This window comes from Hemitrygon akajei, unplaced genomic scaffold, assembly GCF_048418815.1.
Source record: "Hemitrygon akajei unplaced genomic scaffold, sHemAka1.3 Scf000078, whole genome shotgun sequence".
Taxonomy (NCBI): domain Eukaryota; kingdom Metazoa; phylum Chordata; class Chondrichthyes; order Myliobatiformes; family Dasyatidae; genus Hemitrygon; species Hemitrygon akajei.
In genome coordinates this window covers 1,546,479-1,573,691 of record NW_027331964.1, presented here as the reverse complement: position 1 = coordinate 1,573,691, position 27,213 = coordinate 1,546,479, and the positions used below count along the sequence as shown (strand labels likewise).

The window sequence follows — 27,213 nt, the reverse complement described above, 5'->3', positions numbered from 1 at the left end:
GCAGTGCAACCAGGAGCTGTACATCTGTGCTCTTGTCCAACCAAGTCCCCGCAAGTTCCCACGTGGTTCACTGTGGTGACGTCATTACTGGCAAATGCGAAGTGCAACTGACAAATACTCATCAGTTAATTGTTCCCAAAACACGTTTAAACGAGTTGCAATTTCTTCAATGACTTACTTTAAATCATAAAGGATATCGGGCGGACTGCTGAGGTTAACGCACTTACATTTCTAAAGTGAACTCAGGTCGGCCAGTCGGCAGATAGAGCCTGTTCCCCTGCTTCAGGAGATCTCGGCCGATCAGACTGCAGCCTCAGAATTACAGTTGGTGGGCATCAGAAACGGACGGACACGACTGCACTCTGTGATAACTAACACCGTAACTGCCATATCTTTGCCAGCTTGCAGAAGTGAATTGGAGACGTGAACCAGAACTCGTTTACGTGGAGTTTCTATGCTCCAGTTTGAGAGACACCTCACTGAAACAAAAACAATTCCGCTACAGCCACAGTGCTGAGATGCCCAATCTGTGTAATCTGCGCTGGCCTTCAGCAAAAGGCAGCTTTGCAAATAACAATATTTAGAAAAGATGGTGAAGGGTTAAAATGCTGTGCTTTGCAAACGAGCTCACGGAGGTAAATTGAGGAAGAAAACAATTGGCAGAGGAAGTTGGCGAATATTGTTTTGTACTTGTGGGAGAGCAGGTGCCGAGAGAAAGCATTTATTTATAAGCACGACTCTTGGATGGGAACCAGAACTTGTTTACTCTGAGAGTTTCCATGTTCCAGTTTGAGAGAGACCACACTGAAAAAAATATCTCCCCACAGCTAAAGTTCTAAAGATTCCCAATCTATATAAACTCTGCTTGCCTTCAACCAAAGCCAGCTTTTCAATTGTGAATGTTTAGAAAATATTGTCAAGGGTTAAAATTCGGTTCTTTGCAAAAGGGCGCACAGAAGTAAAATGAGGAAGAAGGTAAATAGCTGAGGAGGTTGGCGCATATTGTTTTGTACTTGTGGGGAAGGCGGAACTTTGTGGGGGAACAGGTGCGCAGAGAAAGCAGAGTCTAAAGGAAATTGACATCGGTTTATAAGCACGACTCTTGTATCTGAGCCTCTGCAACAGGAGGTTTCACAAGGTCTGACAATGCAGTGTGTGGATCCTTTTGTTGTCCTCCTCTCCAATTCCTTATTTTTTTAGCGAAGTTACTACAGAGCGCCGTGAGGGAGACTTCGCTATTTCATGAAAGCGGAAGAGGGGAAATGGAGAAGTCAGGCGAGGGTAGTTTCATATCTGGATTTTGGAATCTGCAGCGGCGTGTTGCTGAGGGAAGAGTAACTAAGAGTACAGCGGGTCACGAACAAGATCTATTAATGGAAAGGTCAGGAGAGAGAGTGTGAAAATCCTGAACGTCTGGAGCAACTGGTTTGCCTTTGCGAGGGAAGGCAGCGGTGACGCAATACCCGCGGAGGGAGATGGACTGTCAACGGGTCGTGTCGAGACCCTGCAGCGATACTGAACACCCGGAGGGCAGTGAGCCACTTTACCAAGTTCTGGTGGCTGAGAAACGGATCGAGGTGAGAGGCTTTGATGGGCAGTTGCGACGGTCAGAGACTGGATATGATGTGAGAAAATGTATCAAAGAATCCTCCACTGTCATCTTCTGAATGATGAAGAGGGAGATATTTATATAAAGAGTAGAGCGTGGGGGGTGCGATGGGACCTGACCCGTGACAGAGGTGTCCAGTTAAGCGCGGCTGATTGGAAGATGGGAGTGACGTCAGAAGTGTAAGCGTGGAGATCGCGGCCGAGGTTGGGAGGTGATGGACAGTGGTAACAAGGGCTGGTACATAAGCAACCTGACAGTAAAACCAGGTAAACTATGGGACCCCTGGAGGGTGAAAAGGAGAGCAGATGCGCCCTTTGAGCGAGAACACACTGTGGGTGTCCGTGTGTAATGCAAGATGGAGTCAGAGGAGGGAGGGTAATTAAGCTCAGTAACAGGGCGCGGGAGTGTTTGGTGTGTACAGGAGGTTCCAGGTGACTCAGAAACAGACTGCAGGTAGAGCTCACCTGTTTTGTTTTGTGATCTGCAGCAAAGAAACAGGCTGAAGCAAATCAATAAACCGGGAAATTAATTACTGTAAAGCAATATATTCATTATCATTTTAAAAATCTTTTTATTGATACATAATCTTCGACAGCTATAGAATGATTCAGAGCTTTAACAATTAATAAAGCTGAAGAAAAAAACTTATCAAAAAGGATAATATATGAAAATGAACAAATCTTATATAAAGAAAAGAAGGATAAAAGAGAACCCGACTAATTAAAAGAGGAAGAAAAAAGAAAAAAAGAAGAAAACGAAAACATTAGGAATCATCTCCCGGAGCAATACGACTTACAATCGTCCATATGCATAAAAAATAAATCATCAACCGCCAATTCATGTTTATTTTAAATAAAATTGGAAAGAAAGCATATAAAATAATTGAAATTAAATGATAATATTTGGCAAAAGAGCCCCATCCTCTCTCAAAATCAAATTGAGGATCAAAGGTTCTACTTCTGATTTTTTTCCAAACTGAGACATAACATCACTTGAGAAAACTACTGAATTAATGTAGGGACAGAGGTGTCTTTTCATTTTAATAAAATAGCACTTCTTGCCAACAATATAATTGGCAAGAATATTGCCAATTCTGCAATAGAACCTCTTACTAAAGGATTCATATTCAAAATAGTATCCAGCAAATCATATTCGTGCAAATATGGAAACTTACATAAGTATTATTGTAAAAAATGTCTAACCTGAAACTATTACAAGAAGTGTGTATGAAAGAGAGAATATTTACTAATTAACTCTTGAAAAGTCATCAATGGATCAGACCCCTTATTTCTCTATAATAGAAAAATGGGATCAGTTATTGAAGGTTTAAACCACAGGAACCCTGGAGGGTGAAAACAAGAGCAGATGCGCAATTTGAGCGAGTAGACTGTGTGTGTGTGTGTGTTTGTGTGTGTGTGTGTGCGTGTGTGTGTGTGTGTGTGTGTGTGTGCGCGTGTGTGTGTGTGTGTGTGTGTGTGTGTGTGTGTGTGTGTGTGTGTGTGTGTGTGTGTGTGTGTGTGTGTGTGTGTGTGTGCGTGTGTGTGTAGGTAGCTCCGAAGTAGATGGCAGGTGGTGCTCACGTGTTTTTTTTTTTGAGAATTACAGAAAAGAAACACCCCTTCAGCATATGTGGTGAAATTTGTTATCTTACCGGTAACAGTGCAATGCAATGCATTATAATATAGAGAATAAATAAATGAGGATAAATTATTACAGACAGAATATATATACACACATACATAAAATATTTAAATTAAAATTAATGGAAAAAGTGAGGTAATGTTCATGGGTGCAAGGTCCAATTAGTAATCGTATTGTCGAGAGGAAGAATCTGTTCCTGAAGCGTTGAGGGTGTGACTTCAGGCTTCTGTCCCACCTAACAGATGGCAGCAGTGAGAGGAGGGGATGCCTTGGGTGCCGGGTTGCCTTTCCGATGGATGCCCCCTTTCTGCGGCACCGCTCCTTGAAGATGTCTTGGAGACTGTGCAGGCTGGTGTCCATGATGATTTTACAGCTTCCTGTAGCTTCTTACGACCCTCCGCAGTTTGCAATCACCCCTCCACCACCCCCGATATGGCACTACGGCCTGTCAGAATCCTCACCACGCTATATATCTGTGGAAGTTTTCGAGTGTCTTGAAACTCCTTATAAAAATATCAATTTCATCAGCTTTGCCTCGAGCTTCCACCTGTCCTCAACTTCACTTGGTCCATTTCTGTCACTTCTCTGCTCGGCTCCCCTCTGACATTCCCCGTTCCCTTTTCCTTCTCTCACTTTATCTCCTTCCCTGCCCATCGCCTCCATCCGGTTCTCCTTTCCCTTCCCTTTCTCCCATGGTCTTATTTCCTTTCCTATTATATTGCCACTTCTCAGCACTTTATCTCTTCCAGATCTCCACTTCACCCTCTCCCTCCAACCTCCCCAGGTTTTACCGATTTGTGCTAAAACCACCATGATACTTGTCTTCAGAGATGCTGGAGTGTCAAGCCAAAATACCCGTGTTCTCCACATTGTCGAAAAAATCCTCCCGAATACCAGCATGAACGAAACAAAATGCCGCTTAATCACTATTTGTGCAAAGTAGATTGTGTTCAGTGTATCACCGGGAACAGCGGCTGTTGTTACAAAATGTCCTCTTGAGGATCAGCACTAACAAACAACAACTAACAAGCGAAAGACATGCTACCCGCTTGCAGAAGCAAGTTAAAGACGCGATAATGCAGAGGTGTCTCTCATTTATAGTCCAAATATAATTTCCTACATATCAGAAGTGTATTTCTGTATAAGGCAGCTTCACCCAAGAATTTCAGTGACTGGGCATGACAAAAGAAGAGGCACAACTGCACACTGTGATAACTGACGCCGGTGGCAATACAGTGACGGCCGTACTTCCATTGGCAAAGTTGAAAGAGCAACAGCACAGAAAGCAGGCGGCACAGTGTCACCACAAGGGGGCAGTGTCGGAATGCGGAGACGAGGTCAGAATGGGAGCAATGGTCACACGGTCCCTGAGCCGCTCAAACCTTGCAGTCTGATCTTGCACCTCGTCTCCTTCTGTCTCCAGGATATTTTCTGTCTCCTTAACCTCGCCCAGTCCGATTTGAAAACATTGCACAGACAGTGTATAATAAATAAAATGACACTCGCGATATACGGCGACAATTTCGGGCAGGGCACAGATCTACGAGATGTACATTTTCTGAGCTGTTATCCCGCAGTCTTCTGTCAATCAAGCACAAAAAACACGCGAATTCTCTACAGGCACCAGTGATCATACGAACTCCACATGAACAGTAAGGACTCGTCGAAGATGACTCCCAGCAATACAAGTACTGCACCTGGAAGTGAGCGGCATTCCACCAGAGAAGCGAGGTCGACCAGGGGAGGACGGGGTGCGGTGGGTATCAGGCCAGAGTGAAACTACGGGAACACAACCACTGTTCCATCGCATCTTCCTGGCCAATGTACATTCACTAGAGAGCAGAGCACGGGGCCTAAGGACAAGATTGCTGTTTCGAAGGGAAACAAAGGATTTCTGAGTCCTCTCTTTCACTGAGACGGCTCACCTGCCACACTCTGGTTGTCGCGCTCCAGCCCAAAGGGTTCTCAGTCCCCCAGGCAGACCGATAGGCTGCATCAGATAAGAACAGAGCAGCGGCGACTCCTTCATGATAAACCATGGATTCGGAGCGCAACTGTGTGTCTCTTCCATGTTCACTGAATATGCGTTCCGATCCTCTAATTGAGGATCCCCAATCGATATTGCACTCCCCTTTCACCATCCTCTTCTGGGCCACAGAGCCGGTCTCAGTACCTTCCTTCTCGTAATTTCCACTCCCGGCAACCTACCAAATGCACCTGAAGCGGTACACCTATTATTGTTATTATTATTGCTCCACTTGTTTATCTCTTTTGCCTCTCCTGCTGGTCACCCATGATACTGCCCCCTTCATCTCGGGGTGATTCCCTCTCTGTAGCTTCTACCTATCACCTCCTCATTGTCCCGTGTGAATCGAAGCTCATGGAACAGCAGCTCCCGTTCTTTAACATGCTCCCTCAGGAGCTGCACCGGATGGACATTGTGCGGATCAATTTATGCGGGACAGAGGCGGTATCTCAGTTCCTCTAAATCTCACACAAATCTCACACATGACACTGACTCGGCATCTACTCTCAGCGCACTAGCTATGTAATTACAAAAAAAAAAAATCAACTTACTTGGAACTTCACTCCTTACTTCGAGCATGCGGCTGTGTTTGTCCAAGCGTGTTCTCGCCTAAGCCTGTTTCACAAAAGCCGGACCACTCTAACAGTTCACCACTCCAGCAATGGCCGTTCCAACAATGGAGAATCCTTCTACATCTGGATGGCCAATTCAGAGAAGTCCCGTCATTGCTGTCATAACCGCCAGGTGGCACAACGCGTCCTCAGATCATTAATAAGTAATATATGCATAAAAGATGCAAAGTATTTCGGTAAATAAACAAACGAATGAACGAATAAACTAACTAGTGAAAAAGTAAATGAACTAACAAGTATAAAAGGAATTATGAGGTCGTTTTCATGGGTCCATGGACCGTTCAGAAATCTGATTGCAGAAGATTTAGGTAAATCTCTGAGCGTGGGTCTTCAGGGTCATGTACCTACTTCCGGATGGTGGTAAGGTCACGAGAAAATAACTTGGATGATAGTAATGAGGCAAGAAAATATCCCGAATGGCAGTAATGAGACAAGAGCATGTCCCGACTGGAAGTAATGAGACGAGAGCATATCCCGGATGGTACTGTTGATAGATAGATAGATAGATAGATAGATAGATAGATAGATAGATAGATAGATAGATAGATACTTTATTCATCCCCATGGGGAAATTCCAACATTTTTTCCAATGTCCCATACACTTGTTGTAGCAAAAACTCATTACATACAGCTGGAAAAGGCTGCCGCTCAGGTCGGCGCCGGAATGTTGGGAAGAGAGCATATTCCGGATTGTACTAACAGGAAGGGTCTATATCCCGAATGGTTGTAATGAGACAAGAGCATATACCTGACGGTGATCGCCCTTAATTGTGGACCTGGTATTCCTGAGGAATCACCTTTTAAAGATTTTCTCGATTATGAAGAGGCTTGCACTGTGATGAATGTGATTGTTGTACACAAGCCTCTGCAATCTGTGTCGATCTTGTGCATTGCAGCCTGCACATCAGACGGTGATGGAAACAGTCAGAATACTCTCCGCCTTGCATGTGCGTACATTTCCCAGTTTTTGGTGACATACCAATACCAAATCTCTTCAAGCTTTGTGGGCCGAAGAGCCTTTATTGTGCTGTAGGCTTTCTCTGTTTCTATGTTTCTATCACCTAGTGGAACACAGCCGCTGACGTGCCTTTCTTTGTGAATGTATAACTCTGTGAGGCCAAGCAGAGATTCTCTCAGAAGGAGCTTAAACCTGCTCACCTTCACCACCGCCGACCCTTCAATGAGGACTGGTGTGTGATCTCCCGACTTCTCCTTCGCGTAGTTCACAGTCACATCCTTGGTCTTGCTGTCTCTATGTGCAAGATTATTGCGGCGACAACACTCAGCCAGTCTACCTATCCCGGAGGGAAGTAGTTTTGAGGAAAATCCCACGTGATCTGGTGGAGGACGACAACAGCGTATCGAGGGCCGAATAGCTTTCTGTTTCTCCAGCGTTTTAGGTTCGTTCATTCTCCGCCTTCTCGCTCTGCGCTCCAGTCAGCTCCGGCTTTTCAGATAACGGGCTCTCGGGATCTCTCATGGAGGCCAGGAAGAAAGGCTCACTCTCCGAATGTAACAGAGACAGGCGCCGCTCTCTCGGGATCGCGTGGATGACGTTCACTTTACTCTCTCCCTTTCTCTTCATGTCGGTGGGTGAGAGAAACTCTCTTTGAGATCATTATCGGATCCAACACAGCAGCAGTTAGTTGTGGAACAGCACACAGGATTTGATGTAGATTTGAGCAAAGTACAGACTCTCTGATCCAATCAGCGCTGCCGCTTGTGACGTCAGAATCCAGATATCTGACTCGCAAACCAGGAAGTGCGGCTCAGTCTCCGAGTGTAACAGAGATCGGCGCTGCTCTCTCGGGATGTCGGGACTGGCCTTCGCAGCTCTCGTTCTTTGTCTCCACATAACGGCGGGTGAGGGTCACTCTCTCGAACAGTCACCGGTCAGATAATCAACAGAACGGCAGGTGGTTAGAGGATAGAAGGGCAGGCTATCAGAGACGATCTCACTGATCTAATACTGATCGGAGCTCTCTGTACTGATTGAGCGAAGTACAGTTCTCGATTCCATCCGCGTCTGTCGCTTTTCCCTCATATGATTTTCTCTTTTTCAGGTGAGTCCCAGCAGGTTACTATTATCGTTGAGCACAGCGAGATAAACGCCACCATTGGGGGAGATGCGCTCTTTTCCGTGCGGCCGTCGGGCAATGTCAGCAGTGGAAGCTGGAGTTTTAAAGGGAAAACAATCGCTCAGTGGATCGGTCAGAGCGAGATTCTAGATAATGAGTACAGATCGCGGGCAGGGTTATTCACCTCCAACGGGTCGCTTCTGCTGAAGTCGGTGAGCATGTTGGACAGTGGGAAATACCGTGTGTATATGGTTCCAACGAGTGGCTCCCAACCCTCAGCAACCGTCACTCTGCGTGTCACTGGTAAGTGAGACAGAGTCATGTGATCTCGGACTATAACTTTCATTTTATTCCTGTGGTGAAAGAATACAATATAACCTTTACGGTGGTCGCAGAACCTGGACTCCAGTGAACTCTGCCAGACCTGCTCTCGGACTGTTCAGTTCTCACTGTTGTGCGTGGCTGTGTATCGCCGTTTCTGTTTGCGGGCTGCTCGCACTTGTCTGTGCCGATGTCAGTTCCATCTGTAATGCCACCAAGTAATCATTTTTGCTGTATTTTACTCTATTTTCGAAAACGGACTGTTTCTCCAGTCAGCTGGAAATGATTAGTTCTAAATCATCTAGCGGAAAGTTTAACGATGTTCCCCTCCCCAGTGCCGCCCACATGTCTATGACAGTATAGAAACATAGAAACATAGAAAACCTGCAGCACAATACAGGCCCTTCGGCCCACAAGGCTGTGCCGAACATCTCCCTGCCTTAGAAATTACTCGGCTTGCATATAACCTCCATTTTTCTAATCTCCACTTACCTATCCTAAAGTCTCTTTAAAGCCCCTATCGTATCCGCTTCCAGGACCGTTGCCGGCAGCCCATTCCACGCACTCACCACTCTCTGCCTAAAAGACTTACACCTGATATCTCCTCTATACCTCCTCCCCGGCGCCTTAAAACTGTGTCCTACTATGACAACCATTTCAGCCTTGGGAGAATGCCTCTGACTATCCACACAATCAATACTTCTCATCATCTTGTACACATCTATTATGTCACCTCTCATTCTCCGTCCCTCCAAGGAGAAAAGGCGGAGTTCACTGAACCTGCTTTCATTACGCATGCTCCCTAATCCAGGCAACAACTTTGTAAATCTCCTCTGCAACCTTTCTATGGCTTCCACATCGTTCCTGCAGTGAGGCGACCAGAATATTGACAGCATCTGCAGTACTTTGCTTTAAGCAGAATATATCTCCTTGGAGCCATCATTTCAGCACAGTACGTTACACGTGATACATGATCTGTGGTATTTTTTACAGAATCCGTATCCAGGCCCAACACCACATCGAATGACGCTGACTCAGTAGAACACAATGACACAGTTAGTTTGGAGTGCACGGCAAGAGGGAGACATGCTTCCTATTCGTGGTTAATGAAAAGCAGGACAGTTAGGTCTGACGTTAGGATTACTGTGAGCAGCACATCGACTGAACGTTTACCGCCAGTATCACTGTATTAGCCCATGTGTCAAACACTGATTATAGTTTAAATGGAGAAAAAAACAACAAAAGAGAATGATGTGCAAAGGGACTTGGCAGTCCTTTGTGTAGGATTGTCTGAAGGTTCATTTTCAGGTAGAGTCTCTTGTGAGGAAGGTAAATGCGATGTTAGCATTCATTTCAAGAGGACAAGAATATAAAAGTAAGCATATAATATTGAAAGTTTATAAAACACTGGTGAGGCCTCACCTGGAGAATTGTGAACAGTTTTGGCCCCTTACCCGAGAATGGATGTGATGAAATTGGAGAGGGTTCAAAGGGGGTTCACGAAAATGATTCCGGGATAGAAAGACTTGTCATAGTATGAGCCTTTAATGTCTCTGAGCCTGTATGCACTGGAATCCAGAAGAGTTGAGAGGAAGGAAACTGTCTACCAGGTCACCCCTCATTCTTCTGAATTCGAGTGATGAAATGTTCGTCATATGAAAACAAAAGACTCATTTGAGTGAACTTCCTTTGAAGCCCTTCAGGTTCAACACATCCTTTTCAAGAACAGTGCCCCAAATCTGCTCACAATACTCCAGGTGTGGCCTCACTGGTGTTAAAAAATTGAAAGGTCACATCATTGCTTTTACAATCTCGTCCACATGAAATTAATGCTAACAGCGCCTTCTCCCCGTATCCCTTGATGCCCCGAACGATAGAAAATCTATCAACCCCTGAGTTAAATATACATAAAGACTTGGTCTCCAACCCTGCTTGTGGCAAACAATTGCACGGATGTACAACCTCTTCTGAAGAAATACCTTTTCAGCTCCGTTCTGAAATGAGGTTTCTCTAATTTTTAGCTGTGTCATCTTGACGTTGACTCTCCCACCACAGGAATCATCCTCTCTATAGGAAACTATAGATACATAATCATCTACTATAGGAAACATCCTCTCCAGATCCACACTATCTGTGTCCTCTGGTCCTAGACTCCCCCACTACAGGAAACATCCTCTCCACATCCACTCTATCTGTGTCTTCTGGTCCTAGACTCCCCCACTATAGTTAACATCCTCTCCACATCCACTCTATCTGTGTCCTCTGGTCCTAGACTCTCCCAGTACAGGAATCATCCTCTCCACATCCACTCTATTTGTGTCGTTAGTTAGGAGTTAGGAGGGTGGTTAGTCTGAGACCATAATCCTCTCCACATACACTCTAACAAGGCTTCTCACCATTCGATAGTTGTCTGTGAGGTCACCCCTCATTCTTCTGAATTCCAGTGAATACAGACCCAAAGCCATCAAATGCTCTTTATATGAAAATCATTCAATGATTGACTCATATGAGTGAATTTCCAAGAAAAATGGTCTAAATCTGCTCACAGTACTCCGGGTGAGACCTCACTGGTGCTTAAAAATTGAAAGATTACATCGTTGCTTTTATAAACTCGTTCACTTGAAATGAATGCTAACATTGCATTACCCTCCTCACCACAAAATCAACATGAACATTACCCTTTACTGGATCTTGCACAAGGACTCCCAAGTCCCAATGCACTTCAATACTTTGTATTATTCCTCGACTTTTGTGCATAACCGTTCGCTAACCGCCACTGTGTTTTATCTGTCATTTTTTTGGCCATTCTCCTAATATGTTTTGTAGCAGGATTTAAGTAAGATTTACAATGAGATTATAATCGGCCCCAACACAGATCACCGTGGAACACCACTGGTCACTGGCAGACAGCCATGAAAAGATCACTCTTTGCCTTTCGCCAATCGGCCACTACTTTATCCATGGTAAATCTTCCATGTAATACCCTTAACCCGAAGCTTGTAAAACAGCATCATGTATGGCACCTTGTCATGGGCTTCTGAAAATCCCCGAACACAACATCAACCGGTTGTCCTTTGTCTATTCTGCCTGTTATTTCTTCAAACGATTCCAGCAGATTTGTCTGGCAAGATTTCCCCCTGAGGGAAGCATGCTGACTGCAGCCTATTATATCATGTGCCCCCATGTCCCCTGACACCACATCCTTAATAATCGACTTATTTCCAAACGATTCTGGCCAACTCCCGTCCCTTGAGTCTGCAATTCAATTTACTCCATTGTGATACTGACACGTTGGCGCGTGGCCTAGTGGACAAGGCGTCGGACTAGTAACCTGAAGGTCACTGGTTCGAGCCTCAGCTGAGGCAGCGTGTTTGTGTCCTTGAGCAAGGCACTTCACAACACCTTGCTCTGCGACGTCACCGGTGCCAAGCTGCATGGGTCCTAGTGCCCTTCCCTTGGACAACATCGGTGGTGTGGAGAGGGGAAGGCTTGCAGCTTGGGCAACTGCTGGGCTCCCATACAACCCTGCCCAGTCCTGCGCCTTGGTAAAAAACTTCCAAGGCGCAAATCCATGGTCTCAGGAGACCAACGAATGCCTATAATACTGACACATATGACTTCAGCTTCTCCTTCACAAATTTCAGGGTGAATTCGATCCTATTATAAACACTTTCCGAGGTTGTTTGTTTTCTATTCCTTAAGGTCTCTATTCAATTCTAGATCATTTCTCAACACCAAATCCAGAATAGATGATCCTCTACTGGGATCAACACGAGCTGCCCTGAAACACCAGCTCGCAGGGAATCGCATTAACCAAATTATTTTATCTCCCGAAGTAACAGCAGCAAATCTTTAATCTCTGCCGGAGTTTCATTCAGTTTGCGATCTGACCTGATATCGAAACACATGGGGATGAGAGACGGGAATGGCGACGATATTGAGTTGGAGACACCCGACTATTGTGAACGTGAAGAGAAAACCAAGCGTAAAACCATTTACATTTTAATTGTATCTACAGGGCCAGTGACCGGGGTTACTGTGGTAACCAATAATTCCACTCCCCTGGAAAACCTCGATACCATCGCACTGAGTTGTGACGTGTCGGGCACTGTTCAAACACGGACATGGTTCAAGGATGACCAACCCATCCAGGAAAACGGCAGAATATTTACATCTCCCGACAAGGCGAAACTGACTATAATCAGTGTGAACAGAAACGACGCAGGGACGTACAAGTGCATCGCCAGCAACTCTTTCAGCAGTGGCGCTGGAGAGACCTACGTGGAGGTTTACAGCAAGTACACAGGTAACCATCAACCATCATTTGTACCGGATTTTACTGTACTCGACAGGTATTCTGATTTTATAGATAAGCCAGAGATGGTCAGAATTGTACCGGAGCTTCCAGCTGTCTCAAATATAGTGTCAAACCTGACGTTAACTTGTCAAGTGGAAATAAGTCCAGAACCAGCCTATTGGCTCAAAGTGGCTGACACTCTGAGGGAGGAGTTGTAAAGTTTGATGGCCACAGGCAGGAATGACTTCCTATGATGCTCAGTGTTGTATCTCGGTGGAATGAGTCTCTGGCTGAATGTACTCCTGTGCCTAACCAATACATTATGGAGTGGATGGAAGAGATTGTCCAAGATGGCATGCAACTTGGACAGCATCCTCTTATCAGACACCACCGTCAGAGAGTCCAGTTCCACCCCCACAACATCACTGGGTTACGAATGAGTTTGTTGATTCTGTTGGCGTCTGCTACCCTCAGCCTGCTGCCCCAGCAGCAAACATGATAGCACTGGCCACCACAGACTCGTAAACATCCACAGCATCTTCCAGCATATGCTAAAGGACCTCATTCTCCTCAGGAAGTAGAGACGACTCTGACCCTTCTTGTAGACAGCCTCAGAGTTCTTTGACCAGTCCAGTTTTTTGTCAATTCGTATCCTCATGTACTTGTAATCCTTCCACCATGTCCACACTGACCCCTTGGATGGAAACAGTGGTCACCGGTGCCTTGGCCCTCCGCAGGTCCACCGCCAGCTCCTTAGTCTTTATCACGTTAAGCTGCAGATGATTCTGCTCACACCATGTGACAAAGTTTCCCACCGTAGCCCTGTACTCATCCACATCTCCCTTGCTGATGCATCCAACTATGACACTGTCATCAGAAAACTTCTGAAGATGACAAGACTCGGTGCAGTAGTTGAAGTCCGAGGTGCAGATGATGAAGAGAAAAGGAGACAGGACAGACCCTGCGGAGCCCCAGTGCTGATGACCACTCTGTCTGACACACAGTGCAAGTACTGTGTGCCAGTGCTTGAAAGTGCAATAAAGTATCTAAAAAGGTAAGATTGGGACAGGTTGTTCTCTGGAAAGGATGTCGTTGGTAAGTGGGAGGCCTTGCAAGGAGAAATTTTGAGAGTGCAGAGTTTGTATGTTCCTGTCAGGGTGAAAGGCAAAAGAAATAATAATAAGGAACCTTGGTTCTCGAGAGATATTGGAACTCTGATAAAGTAGAAGAGAGAGAGATGTATAACATATATAGGCAACAACGAGCAAATAAGGTGCTTGATGGGCATAAAAAGTACAAAAAAATACTTAGGAAAAAAATCAGATGGCTAAAAGAAGGCATTAGGTTGCTTTGCCAGTCAAGGTGAAGGACAATCCTAAGAGCTTCTACAGATATGTTAAGAGCAAAAGGATAGTAAGGGATAAAATTGGTCAGCTTGAAGATCAGAGTGGTCGGCTCTGTATGGAAACAAAAGGAATGGGGGAGATCTTAAATGCTTTTTTTTTGCATCTCTATTTACTAAGGAAACTGGTATGGAGTCTATGGAATCAAGGCAAACAAGTAGGGAGGTCATGGAACTTATACAGATTAAAGAGGAGGAGGTGCTTGCTGTCTTGAGGAAAATCAGAGCAAATAAATCCCCAGAACCTGACAGGGTATTCCCTCGGACCTTGTTGGAGACTTGTGTTGAAATTGTAGGGGTCCTGACAGATATATTTAAAATGTCGGTATCTACGGGTGAGGTGTTCATGTTGTTCCGTTGTTTAAAAAAAAAGCCTCTAAAAGTAATCCGAGAAATTATAGGCCGGTAAGTTTGACGTTCGTAGCAGGTAAATTATTTGAAGGATTACTAAGAGAAAAGCTTTACAAGTATTTCGATAGACAGGGACTCACCAGGGAGAGTCAAGATGGCTTTGTGCGTGGTCGGTCATGTTCAAACCAATCTATTAGAGTTTCTCGAGGAAGTTACGAAGAAAGCAAATGAAGGGAAGTCAGTGGATGTTGTCTACATGGACTTCAGTAAGGCCTTTGATATAGGAGGTTAGTTATTAAGATTCAGTCGCTAGTTATACTTGAGAGGTAGTAAATTGGATTAGATATTTTCTCAATGGGAGAAGCCAGACAGTGGTAGTGGAGGATTGCTTCTCTGAGTGGAGGCCTGTGACTAGTGGTGTGCCACAGGGATCAGTGCTGGGTCCACTGTTATTTGTCATCTATATCAATGATCTCGATGACAAAGTGGTAAATTGGATCAGCTAATTTGCTGATGATACAAAGATTGGAGGTGTAGTGGACAAGTGAGGAAGGTTTTCAAAGCTTGCAGAGGGATTTGGACCAGTTGGCGGAATGAGCTGTAAAATGGCTGATGGTAGTTTACTGCAGACAAATCTGAGGTATTGTACTTTGGAAGGACAAACCAAGGTAGAACATAAAAGGTAAATGGTAGGACACTGAGGAATGCAGTAGAACAGAGGGATTAAGAAATGCAGATACAAAAATTACTGAAAGCTGAGTAACAGGTAGATTGGGTCGTAAAGAGAGATTTTGGCACATTGGCCTTTATAAATCAAAGTACTGAGTGTAAGAGTTGGAATGTTGGTGAGGATGTATAAGACATTGGTGAGTCCAAATTTGGAGTATTGCATGCAGTTTTGGTCACCTAATTACAGGAAAAAAAAACATTAATAAGGTTGAAAGAGTGCAGAGAAGGTTTTGTAGGATGTTTCCGCGACTTGAGAAACTGAGTTACAGAGAAAGGTTGAAAAGCTTTGGACTTTATTCCCGAGCGTAGAAGAATGAGGGGAGATTTGATAGAGGAAAATAAAATAATGATGGGTATATATAGGGTTAATGCAAGCCGACTTTTTCCACTGAGGCCGGGGGAGAAAAAAATAAACAGAGGGTATGAGTTACGTGTGAAGGCGGAAAAGTTTAAAGGGAACATTGTTGGGGCTTCTTCACACAGAGAGTGGGTGGGAGTGTGGAATGAGCTGACAGGTAAACTGGTAAATGAGGGCTCATTTTTAATATTCAAGAGAAACTTGGACAGGTACGTGGATGAGAGGTGTATGTAGGGATATGCTCCAGGTGCAGGTCAGTGGGACTAGGCAGAAGAATGGTTCTACACAGCCAAGAAGGGCCGAAGGGCCTTTTTATATGCTGTAATGTTCTATGTTTCTATGGTTCCATTCGGAAAGTTGTAATGGGATATCCCCCACCATCCTTCTAAATTCAAACGAGAACACACCCAGAGCAATTAAACGTTCCTCGTATGTTAACCCTTTCATTCCGGGAATGATCCTTGTAACACAATCTACGACTCCAAACTGACTCAGTCAAATTGTTGTGAAAATGAACTTGCCACTGATAAAGACGTGTTCTCGGAATGTAAGATATATATATTTCCTTGTGTGTTATCAACAAAAACAGATGGCAATTGCACCCTCGGCTCTGGCGCAATCGTGGGCATTCTACTTGGTTTACTTGCCATGGGCCTGATCGGCGGAGTCAGTGGATGGTTGATCGCGAGGAAAACTGGCGGGTAAATGCATATTTTCTCCAAATATCGCTTCTACTTTTAATTCGTGCAGTAGAACTTTTTTTTTCTTTTTTTGCATAAGTGGGATATTGGAAGCTTTAATACGAACTTGTGATGCGACAGGCGAATGAAGCAAATTAGAGGGAAATAGATAAATACCTGCTGACGGTTCATGTGCAAGGTTCAGGAATGGAACACGAACGGTGCATGAGTGGAGATGCCCACCAGGCACTGATGTCCTTTCGGTGGGCGGTAACGGATATTAGACCATAAGAGCATGAGATACAAGAAGAGAAGTAGGACTCAGAATGCCAGAACAATTGGGATGTTGGACCATATAGGAGCAGAAGTTAGCCATAACAGCCCATTGAGTCTGCTCTGCCATTCAATCATGGACTGACCCAATTCTTCCAGTCACCGCCACTCCCCTGCCTTCTGCCCATACCCTTTGATGCCCTGGCTAATCAAGAAACTATCTCTGTTTTAAATGCGTCCAGTGAATTGGTCTCCACAGCCGTTCGTGGCAACAAATTCCACAGATTTACCAGAGTCTGTCTAAAGTAATTTCTCCGCACCTCTGTTCTAAATGGACGCCCTTCAATCCTGAAGCCGTGCTTTCTTGTCCTAAACTCCCCTCCCATGGGAAATACCTTTACCATATGTGACTGAATGTTACCCTGTCGACAACAATCAACTTCGGGTATCATGGAGCTGTCGGTCAATCCTCGCCTCTCGTCTGGTGATTTTAAACCAAACGGGGACCGCTCGGACTCCATCTGTTTGTGATTTTACATCTCATTTCCCAAAAGCTGCTGAAATTGATCAGCAATTCCGGAATCATTCCACAGATCAGGGACAGTCCGTGGACAGAATCAGCATTAAGCTTTCACGTGGGCGTTGTTTTCTTGAAATGTGAACATTTGTCTGAAAGCGGAAGCGTTCAGTGATACATGTGTCACTTTCCCCTGAAAAACTGAGATCTGAAAGCCCGAAACACTATCGCTGTGCAATCCAATATGGCCACTGTTGTAAAGATCGAGTAGGACTGGAATCGGGCATCTGATAGCCGGAATAGATTCAATTAAAAACCAGGGAGTATCCAATGGATGAATGGGAATTATATCATTCGGTGTATCAGTGCAAGAAACTCACTTCCTGCCGGGTTCATATTTTGTCCTTTGTTTCTGTTTATTCAGGATCAGAGATCCGCCACGATCCCAATACGTCACGAGCGTCAATTCCGGAAGGAAGGGTGAGTGAACTGCATTTCAACTGTTCTATTACTGAACCCACGGATATCTTAATATTTCATTTAAACATGTTAGTTCCTAATGCACAGAAGCTGGAGGTTTTGATCCATGGTCACGAATAATGCTGCTTGGGTTGTCGGGTTGTCCAGTTTAATAAGTGGAAATTTTCAACTGAGGATTACAATATCATTGGAGGGACGGTATGGTATTTTCCTTTCCGTATCTGACCTAAATTATTATTACCTGGCTCTGGCGTTTGTGGGAGACTTAGGGGGCAAAAGCTTAAGGGTAACGAGTGTGGAACGAGCTTCCAGTAGAAGTGGTAGAGGCAGGTTCGGTATTGTAATTTAAAGTAAAATTGGACAGGAAAGGAATGGAGGGTTATCTGCCGAGTGCAGGTCAGTGGGATTAGGTAAGAGTAAGCGTTCGGCACGGACTAGAAGGTCCGAGATGGCCTGTTTCCGTGCTGTAATTGCTATATGGTTAGATGGAATGTAGTTCGTGCTATCGCTGGCATTTTGTTTTGTGGCCGGATTGACATCCGCTGTATTAACGACGGCCCATGATGCTCTTCACCGCTGTGACGTATCTGTATTGTTCCCGCAGGCATCTTGGATACAAACACCGTAAACGCATCGGGAACCTATGAAAATTTCTTCAGGATTGAACAGGTTGGATCTTTGTGTTATGTTCATGATCTCAGTCATTGTTTGAAAGATGAGAAGATAAGTAATGTGATGGGTCGCGTCCGAGCAGCAGTGAATGCGAAGATTGATACCCTCTGGGTTTACATGTGGAGAGTCAGAATACAATTGTCGAGCGCAAGGTAAACGTCACAATAGAAATTTTCAATTTCTCCTTTCAGGGCGCAAGGAACAATGCAGAAGATGGAAACTCCACTTACACGGTGAGGGAATTATTTGCGTCACTCCCTTTTTGAAGTAATTGTTTCCACTTCACACAGTATGATGAATCACACAGCGGATGAACTCATGACGTATCATGTGTCAGTCTTTACTGCGGAGCAGACCATCAGTATGACAGTGTCAGGGCACCGGAGTGGTTGCAGTCACTATAATAAGGAGAAGATGCAAGATAAGCTGGAAGGGCTGAAGGTGGAGAAATCACCGGGACTAACTGCACCCCAGCATTCTGAAATGGGCCGCTGAAGAGGGAGTAGAGGGATTAGTACTGACATTCCAAGCTGCTGATTTCTATGAAATTGTTTTTGAGGACTAGAAAGTTGCAAATATCACTCTGATCTTCTTGACGGAAGGGAAGCAAAGGACAAGGGATCACGCGCCCTTCCGCTTAGGGATCATGTCTGTCTGTCTCGGATCCTCTGTCCGTCATGGTCCAACTGTTCCCTGTTACTTTCAGACATAATTTATTAAATGAGCGCAGATACTCTTCAATATTCTTGCAGTTCGCTTCATTTACAAAATGTTTTTAATTTAAAATATCTGCTAATCATGCTGATTTCCTCTCATTAACAGGGACTTGTCCTGGAGGACCGATCTGTTTACAGTGATCTGAAGAGGTATGTGAACGGGATATTGGGCTGCCGATACATAGTGTCACCTGTAAAGGAAACGTATCCACTAGTTTCCGTTCTGTGAGCCGTGCAGGACCATGGTTGTGCCCGTGATTAGCAGTTTCGAGACACGTAACAGCGCAAGACTGGAGTTAGGCGGCATCGTACAGCGATATATTGTTATTGAAAGGAACAAATTTCCTGGGACTGTGGCGACATGAAATCTCCCAGTTGTATGCAAGGTTGCATTGTCACGATGTTTGACACAGATTCAAAAATCATCACTTCGTATTTATCCTCCCCAGCTGCCGCACTTTCGGGATGCTGACGTGGTCAACATAAATTGTGAATTGTTTCCGCAGATGACGTCACTGGTGAAGAGAAGGGGATGGTTGGCTCGTGAATTGACACAGAGGAAGGACAACTATCGAGGGAAAAGCCACCGTTCAGAATGTCCCTCATTCTTTCTTTATAACTGTTCTCCATCTCTCCGTTTGATCTTTTCTGCGTTTCACATCCTCACGACGAAGTCATCACTGAAGGTTTTGACTCGTTTGTATCACAGCAGCTTAGTTCCCTCACCTCAGCCCAGACTCCTATGACCCATAATTGACACCTTCACACTGCCGCCGACATTTTCCCTCTCAACTTTGCTGTGTCATCTAACCTCTACACCGTCTTGTCCCACATCATGGTCCGGTAGGTTTCTGATTACTAGTAACGCTCAGAACCATGAAATATCGGAGCGCTTCACGCTCAACCCACAGCTTAGCTTCGTTATTCACTTGGCGTGAGGCCGGTGCCGCGGCACAAGCTCCCAAATGGGAATAATTCCATTGTTTTCACCCTTCAAGAAGAGATATATTGGGAAGGGTGTCCCGGCTATTGCAGAGAGATCTAGCAGAAAGACCCCGGGAATGAGGGAGCTCCCGTGCGAGGAGCGCCTGCCTACCCCTTCCCTCAATGTTTTGAGAGTTTGTTTTGGTGCGTTGCCCACAGTCGGGCATTCTCGGGCCGAGAACCCTTCCTTCCAATTTTTATAAGTGGATTCGGGTTGGCGGATTGATTTCTTTTCCTATGGAAGATGTATAGCTGTACAGCTCCGGGGTTGTGCGCCCAATGTTGTTGTTATTCTTTTGTTTGTTTGTTTGATTTTCAGTTAGTAGCTATTTTTTAATTATTAGGGGTTCTTTTTTTTTCCTTCATTTTCATTCAAAAATATATTCTTAACACTTTATTTTCACTTATTATTATTGATATTTTGCTTAGCTTTGTTAATCAGTAAGTTGCTAATTTAATTCTTTATTGCATATAATGACATATTGAGTTAATGTATCTTTTGTTCATCTTTAATAATAATTAATAAAAATATCTTTTTTAAATGAAAATGAGTCTCATAAAAGACCCATTCATCCGCCTTTGCTGGGAGGGCATTCCACACACCCATCACTGTCTGTGTGAAACTCTTACCTCTGATATCCCCCTTGTATCTACTTCCAAGCACTAGGAAGCTAGGCCCCTCGTGTTAGCATCCTCGGGAAAATGCCTCTGAGGATCCACACGATCGATGCCTCTCATCACCTTATACGCCTCTATCAGGTCACCTCTCATCCTCCATCTCTCCAAGGAGAAAAGGCCGAGTTCACTCAAGCTAATCTCCTAAGGCATGCTCCCCCATCCAGGCAACGTCCTTTTAAATCTCCTCTGTCAATCGGGCTTGCTGTCGTTCGCTGAAAGGGCCGAAACAACTACTCTGTTATTTTTATGGCTGAATAATAAATGTAATAAAATAGAAAACGGTGCTGAAACTCTGACTTGTCTTCCGATTGCTGCGTGAAGTGGCTCAGAAAATGATGATCAATCCGAATCACAGTTTCGGCCCCCTTTTCCAATCTGCCTATATGGCAGAAATGTGATGTCGCTTCTGATTTGCAGCATGTTGATTTATCCCATAATTCGGTCACTTCATGTGGTTCTTCCATCAGTCTCCCTCGTGTCGATGTTTCACTGTAACCCAGTGAAATGATTCTTGTTGCTCAACTTAGTTTCAAACTTGTTCGCTTAATGCTTCACTTGCAGGTTTAGTGTTTGATGAGGAAGGTGTCAGCATTCATTTCATGAGAACTAGAATATAAAAGCAAGGATGTGATTCGGTAACTTTATAACGCACGGGTGAGGCCTCACTTGCAGCATTGTAAGCAGGTTTAAACCCCTGAACTGACCAACAATGTGCTGAAACTGAAGAAGGGCTCACGGAGGTTCACAGAAATTATTCCAGAATTGAATGGCATGTCACATGAAGAGCTTTCAATGGCTCTGGGCCTGAGGGGTGGCCTCACTGAAACCGATCGAACGGTGAAAGGAATTGATAGAGTGGGTGTTGAGAGGATGTTTCCTGTGGTGGGAGACTCTGAGACCAGAGGACACGGCCTCAGGGTTGAGGGGCGAACTTTTAAAAGGAAGTTGAGGAGGAATTTCTTTAGACAGAGATTGATGAAACCGGGCAATCCTTTGTCACAGGCAGCTGTGGAGGCCAAGTATTCGCAGGATTCAACAGTCCCATCTCCCAACAGGTGAAAACGAGCAACACTTGTTTTTGTAATTTATTTTTTTATTGAAGTTCATCATCAAGCAAGCATTTCCACAAGATGTATTTCTGTACATATCTATCATATATCCATATGTGCCACAGATCTCCACACTTTAAAACTCCACGCACTTTGATCACCCTTGGGAAGGTTTCACTGCTACCGCAGCCAAGGATACCAGCAGAGTTTCATATAGGTTGTCCCACCCTGTGCAATAAACTCCGACCATCCACCCGGCCTATTATCCTCAGGTTATCCCACAACTCCGCAGTCTATTGTTAAATCATGACTGAAATCTGCATTGCCCGTTTCAGGGAAGATTCCAGTAAATTATTATTTAAAACAATATCCCCGTAGCTGCTGGAAATCTGAAGTGCAAACAGAAATTGTCGGAAACAACGTCTGGGTGGGAGACCAAACTAATGCTCTTGCTTCCTGGTATCTCCATCGCTGATCCAGACACGAAACGCAGACTGTGTCTTTTTCCGGAGTTGCTGCTTGAACGGTCCTTTCCTTAGAGTAATTTCTACATTTGTGCCATTTGCAGGACGAAATGACACTCGGAAACAGAGCAGTGACTGGAGATCAGAGAAGGTTGTAGTCTCCAGTGGCGCCGCTGCGGAGACCCGTGTTCAATCCCCTTCTCTGCCCTCTCTATCTCTCTGGGGGGTTAGAAAGGGTTAACAAAGCTTTGCTGCTGATCTAGTTGCTCCAGTTTGCAATCGGCCGCTTCCTTTGTTATAAAAATAGTTGCTTCCGAACAGCCTGGTATTGTGTAGCAAGCACTTCCCGATCTCAATTCAACGAAACCTTAATTCTCAGAAACAAGAAGTGAAAAGTATCCAACGAGCGTCAGCGTTTAATGTGCTTAGTCCTGTGTTGTCAGATTAGAGATCGTGCCCCAAGCCTGGTTGGATAGCTACAGTGTCCACAACATCTCCTGTCGGATGTCAGAATTTAATGTGCTTAGTCCTGTGTTGTCAGATTAGAGATCATGCCCCAAGCCTGCTTGGATACCTACAGTGTCCACAATATCTCCTGTCAGATGTCAGAATTTACTGTGCTTAGCCCTGTGCTGTCAGATTAGAGATCATGCCCCAAGCCTGGTTGGATACCTACAGTGTCCACAATATCTCCTGTCGGATGTCAGAATTTAATGTGCTTAGTCCTGTGTTGTAAGATTAGAGATCATGCCCCAAGCCTGCTTGGATACCTACAGTGTCCACAATATCTCCTGTCGGATGTCAGAATTTACTGTGCTTAGTCCTGTGCTGTCAGATTAGAGATCATGCCCCAAGCCTGGTTGGATACCTACAGTGTCCACAATATCTCCTGTCGGATGTCAGAATTTAATGTGCTTAGTCCTGTGCTGTCAGATTAGAGATCATGCCCCAAGCCTGGTTGGATACCTACAGTGTCCACAATATCTCCTGTCGGATGTCAGAATTTACTGTGCTTAGTCCTGTGCTGTCAGATTAGAGATCATGCCCCAAGCCTCGTTGGATACCTACAGTGTCCACAATATCTCCTGTCGGATGTCAGAATTTAATGTGCTTAGACCTGTGCTGTCAGATTAGAGATCATGCCCCAAGCCTGGTTAGATACCTACAGTGTCCACAATATCTCCTGTCGGATGTCAGAATTTAATGTGCTTAGTCCTGTGCTGTCAGATTAGAGATCATGCCCCAAGCCTGGTTAGATACCTACAGTGTCCACAATATCTCCTGTCGGATGTCAGAATTTAATGCGCTTAGTCCTGTGCTGTCCGATTAGAGATCATGCCCCAAGCCTGGTTAGATACCTACAGTGTCCACAATATCTCCTGTCGGATGGACACTCGGAAAATGCAACTCCGGGAAGTACTCCGGTCAGCTAACATCTCAACAGGGGCCGGGGAGGGTTACAGAGACAGTGAGAGGTGTAGCCAATGATATGGATACAGGGACAGAGTGTCTCTAGAGGCCAGAAGGAACAGGGAAGGTTTCTGCACTGGAGGAGGCTCTAGATTGCAGCTGAGTGGCTGGAGGGTGTTTAGGAGACCGGGAGCAGTGTAGAGGTTTTGGTGGGGGGGGGGCGGTCAGTGTTTACAGAGAAATTGATGGGTTTTTCTGCAGGAGTCCTCATAGAGTCGGAGAGGCGTGGGGGCAAGATGTCTAAAGAGACAGGGAGGGTGGGCATAGACTGGTCCCGGTTTCAGGAAGGGAATGGTGTAGATCTTGGAATTTCAGAGACAGGGAAAGTATGCATTATTTGTATTGTTTCCTCATTTTGAAAGGTTCTGAAATTGTTTTATTTCCATTAACAATGATTATTCATTATGACGTTTATCTCGACATAATAATGTTACTCTCAGGGAGAAGGAATATGAACATGAAGACACACGCTCAATCCTCTCCGCCACCATCAGATTTCTGAATGGTCTATGGACCCATGAATACTACCGCAACTTTTCTTCTCATTTTGCAATACTTATTTATTCTATGCTTCTTGCCTTAGCTCGTAGACACAGTTATCAATTGCTCTGTACCTCTGCCACAAGACAACAGATTGAATGACATATGTCAGTGATGATAAATCTGGTTCTGATTTTAAACATTCTCCAGGCACTCAGTTCCAGTTGTTATCGGTCAGAAAGCTGAGTCGGGAGCAGAGAGATTCCGCAGTACGGGGTGCGTTTCTCGGGCTCTGGTCTTAAGTGAGGTTGGCTGATTTTTCCAATATCATTGTGTGTTGATAGATTACACAGTGAATTTGTCTCTCCTCTGAGATATATCTCAGCGAAAATGGTCACCAGGAAAACAAATCCTAGAGGAATAATTTCATCAAAGTGTGGTGCGGATTCTTTAAGGGATGGGTCTGGGTGTTGTTGGCAAGGCAGGAATTTATCACCCCTCCCTCAACAAACCCCTCACTGAGCGGTTTGTGCTAGGATCCCTCCTAAATCTGCCATACCCTGTGTGGGAAAGCTGCTAACAAAGCTCTCTCAGGCAGGGAATTCCGGGAATCGGACCCGCACCGTGATGCGGGCAGTTCAGACTGATTTCTCAGTGACGGGGTATCTTCCAGACAAAAGTAGTGTTTAATCGCCTTGTTCCTCTTTTTTCTTGTTCACCTTCGCCCTCAGGGCGAGAATGGTTGTTAAATTGGGGGTTGGGTAGTCGGTAGTAGTGGGAGTGGTGGTCCGGAATTTCTGGTAGAATACTCCTGGTAGGTCAGTATGCTGCATTCTGTAGACTGTGTACACGTCTATGGGTGATGGAGGAAGGGAACCTGCATCTTGCAATTGCATTCACTTGCTCTGTAGCAGTGACTAACACTGCACAGTCTGCCAATAATGGATAAGAGAGAAAAAGGAAGCTGTGGTAAATGTTTCATCATAGTTCTGCAGCAGTTCAATGGAACTACACATACTGTCATAACAACACAGTTCTTCCTCCATCGATCACTCCACCACTCCCACGCTCCCCACAGGGCAGGTCATTGTGAAAAAGAATGCAGATAGTTTTACAGATCGATGTAAGTAATAGCTTGTTTCTCCAGCAGGATTGTCGGCGGTATTGCACAGCGTATTGACACCTCACCCAAGCCATTCTCAACACACTCGCAAGGATTGAATCAGTTCCACAGGGCTGTAATAAATGTTAAAACATAGGCCACACGCACCCATCACCCAGCATGTTTCCTGCAACTCGGATTGTTTCCCATGTACGCACGTATATTTCCTCAGCAGTTCAAACTCAAGCAGAAATACATTCAAAACAAATCCGCACATCCTCTACAGAACAGAGAACATAGAGCATTGAATAGTACAGGACAATACAAGCCTTTTGGCCCTTAAACCCTGTCTCCCACATAACACCCACCCCACCTTAAATTCTTGCATATACCTGTCTAGTAGTCTCTTCAATTTCACTGGTGTATCTGCCTCCACCACTGACACAGACAGTGCATTCCACCGATCAACCTGACTCTAATATCCCCCATGAACTTCCCACCCTTACCTTAAAGCCATGTCCTGTTGTATTCAGCAGTGGTGCCCTGGGGGTCCACTCTATCGATTGCTTTTAATATTTTGTATACCTCTATCATGTCTCCAAAGGCGAAAGCTCTAGCTCCCTTAATCTCTGAACATAATCCATACTCTCTAAACCAGGCAACATCCTGGTAAATCTCCTCAGTACCATTTCCAATGCTTCCACATCCTTCCATTAGTGAGGCGACCAGAACTGGACACAATATTCCAAGTGTGGCCTAACCAGAGTTTTGTAGAGCTGCATCATTCCCTCGTGACTCTTAAACTCTATGCCTCGACTTATGAAAGCTAACACCCCATAAGCTTTCTTAACTACCCAATCCATCTGTGAGGCAACTTTCAGGGATCTGTGGACATGGAACCCCCAGATCCCTCTGCTCCTCCAAGCTACCAAGTATCCTTCCTTTTACTTTGTACTCTGCCTTGGAATTTGTCCTTCCAAAATGTACCTCCTCACTTCTCTCCGGGTTGAATTCCATCTGCCAATTCTCAGCCCATTTCTGCATCCTATCAATGTCTCTCTGCAATCGTCGCCAATCCTGTACACTATCCAGAACACCACCAAAGTTTGCGTCGTCTGCAAGCTTGCCAAACCACTCTTCGACCCCCACATCCAGGTCGTTAATAATAATCACGAAAATAGAGGACCCAGAACCGATCCTTCTGGGACACCACTAGTCACAACCCTCCCAACCGAATGTACTCCCTCAACCACGACCCTCTGCTTTCTGAAGGCATGCCAATTCTGAATCCACCTGGCCAAACTTCTCTGGATCCCATGCCTTCTGACTATCTGAATAAGCCTCCCACTGGAACCTTGTCAATTGCCTTAGTAAAATTCATGTAGATCACATCCACTGCACTACCCTCATCTATATATCTGGTCACCTCCTCACAAAAGTCTCTCAGGCTTGTTAAACACGATATGCACTTCACAGAGCCATGCTGACTGTCCCTGATCAGACCATGATTCTCTAAATGCCCATAGATCATATCTCTAAGAATCTTTTCCAACACTTTTCCCACCACAGACGTAAGGATAACTGGTGTATAATTACCTAGTCTATCCCTACTACCTTTTTTGAACAAGGAGACAACAGTCGCGTCCCTCCAATCCTCCGGTACCATTCCCGTGCACGACGAAGACATAAGGATCCTAGCCAGAGGCTCAGCAATCTCTTCCCTCCCCTCGTGGAGCAGCCTGGGAAATATTCTGTCAACCCCGGGGACTTGCCCGTCCTAATGCATTTTAACAACTCCAACACATCCTCTCCCTTCATATCAACATGCTTAAAACATTAACCTCAGTCATATTGTCCTCACCATCATCAGGTTCCCTCTCATTGGTGAATACGGAAGAGAAGTATTCATTGAGGAATTCGCTCACTTCCACTGCCACCAGACACATCTTCCCACCTTCATCTCTAATCGGTCCTCCCTTCACTCCTGTCATCCTTTTGTTCTTCACATAATTGAAGAATGCCTTGGGGTTTTCCTTTACCCTACTCTCCAAGGCCTTCTCATGCCTCCTTCTTTCTCTCCTTAGCCCTTTCTTAAGTTCCTTTCTTGCTACCGTATATTCTTTAATAGCCTCACCTAATCCGTGCTTCCTTAAGCTTATGTATGATGCCTTCTTTCACCTGACTAGATTTGCAACTCACTTGTC

At 45.0% G+C, this 27,213-nt stretch overlaps 1 long non-coding RNA gene across 1 annotated transcript; it reads left to right on the top strand.

Moving 5' to 3' along the window:
* The first annotated feature begins 17,997 nt into the window (after window positions 1-17,997).
* LOC140722519 (uncharacterized) lies at window positions 17,998-20,204 on the top strand. The gene is made up of 4 exons (XR_012097646.1): window positions 17,998-18,063; window positions 18,258-18,299; window positions 18,889-18,932; window positions 19,289-20,204. It is a non-coding gene; the product is annotated as an uncharacterized lncRNA (long non-coding RNA).
* Window positions 20,205-27,213: the final 7,009 nt, after the last annotated feature.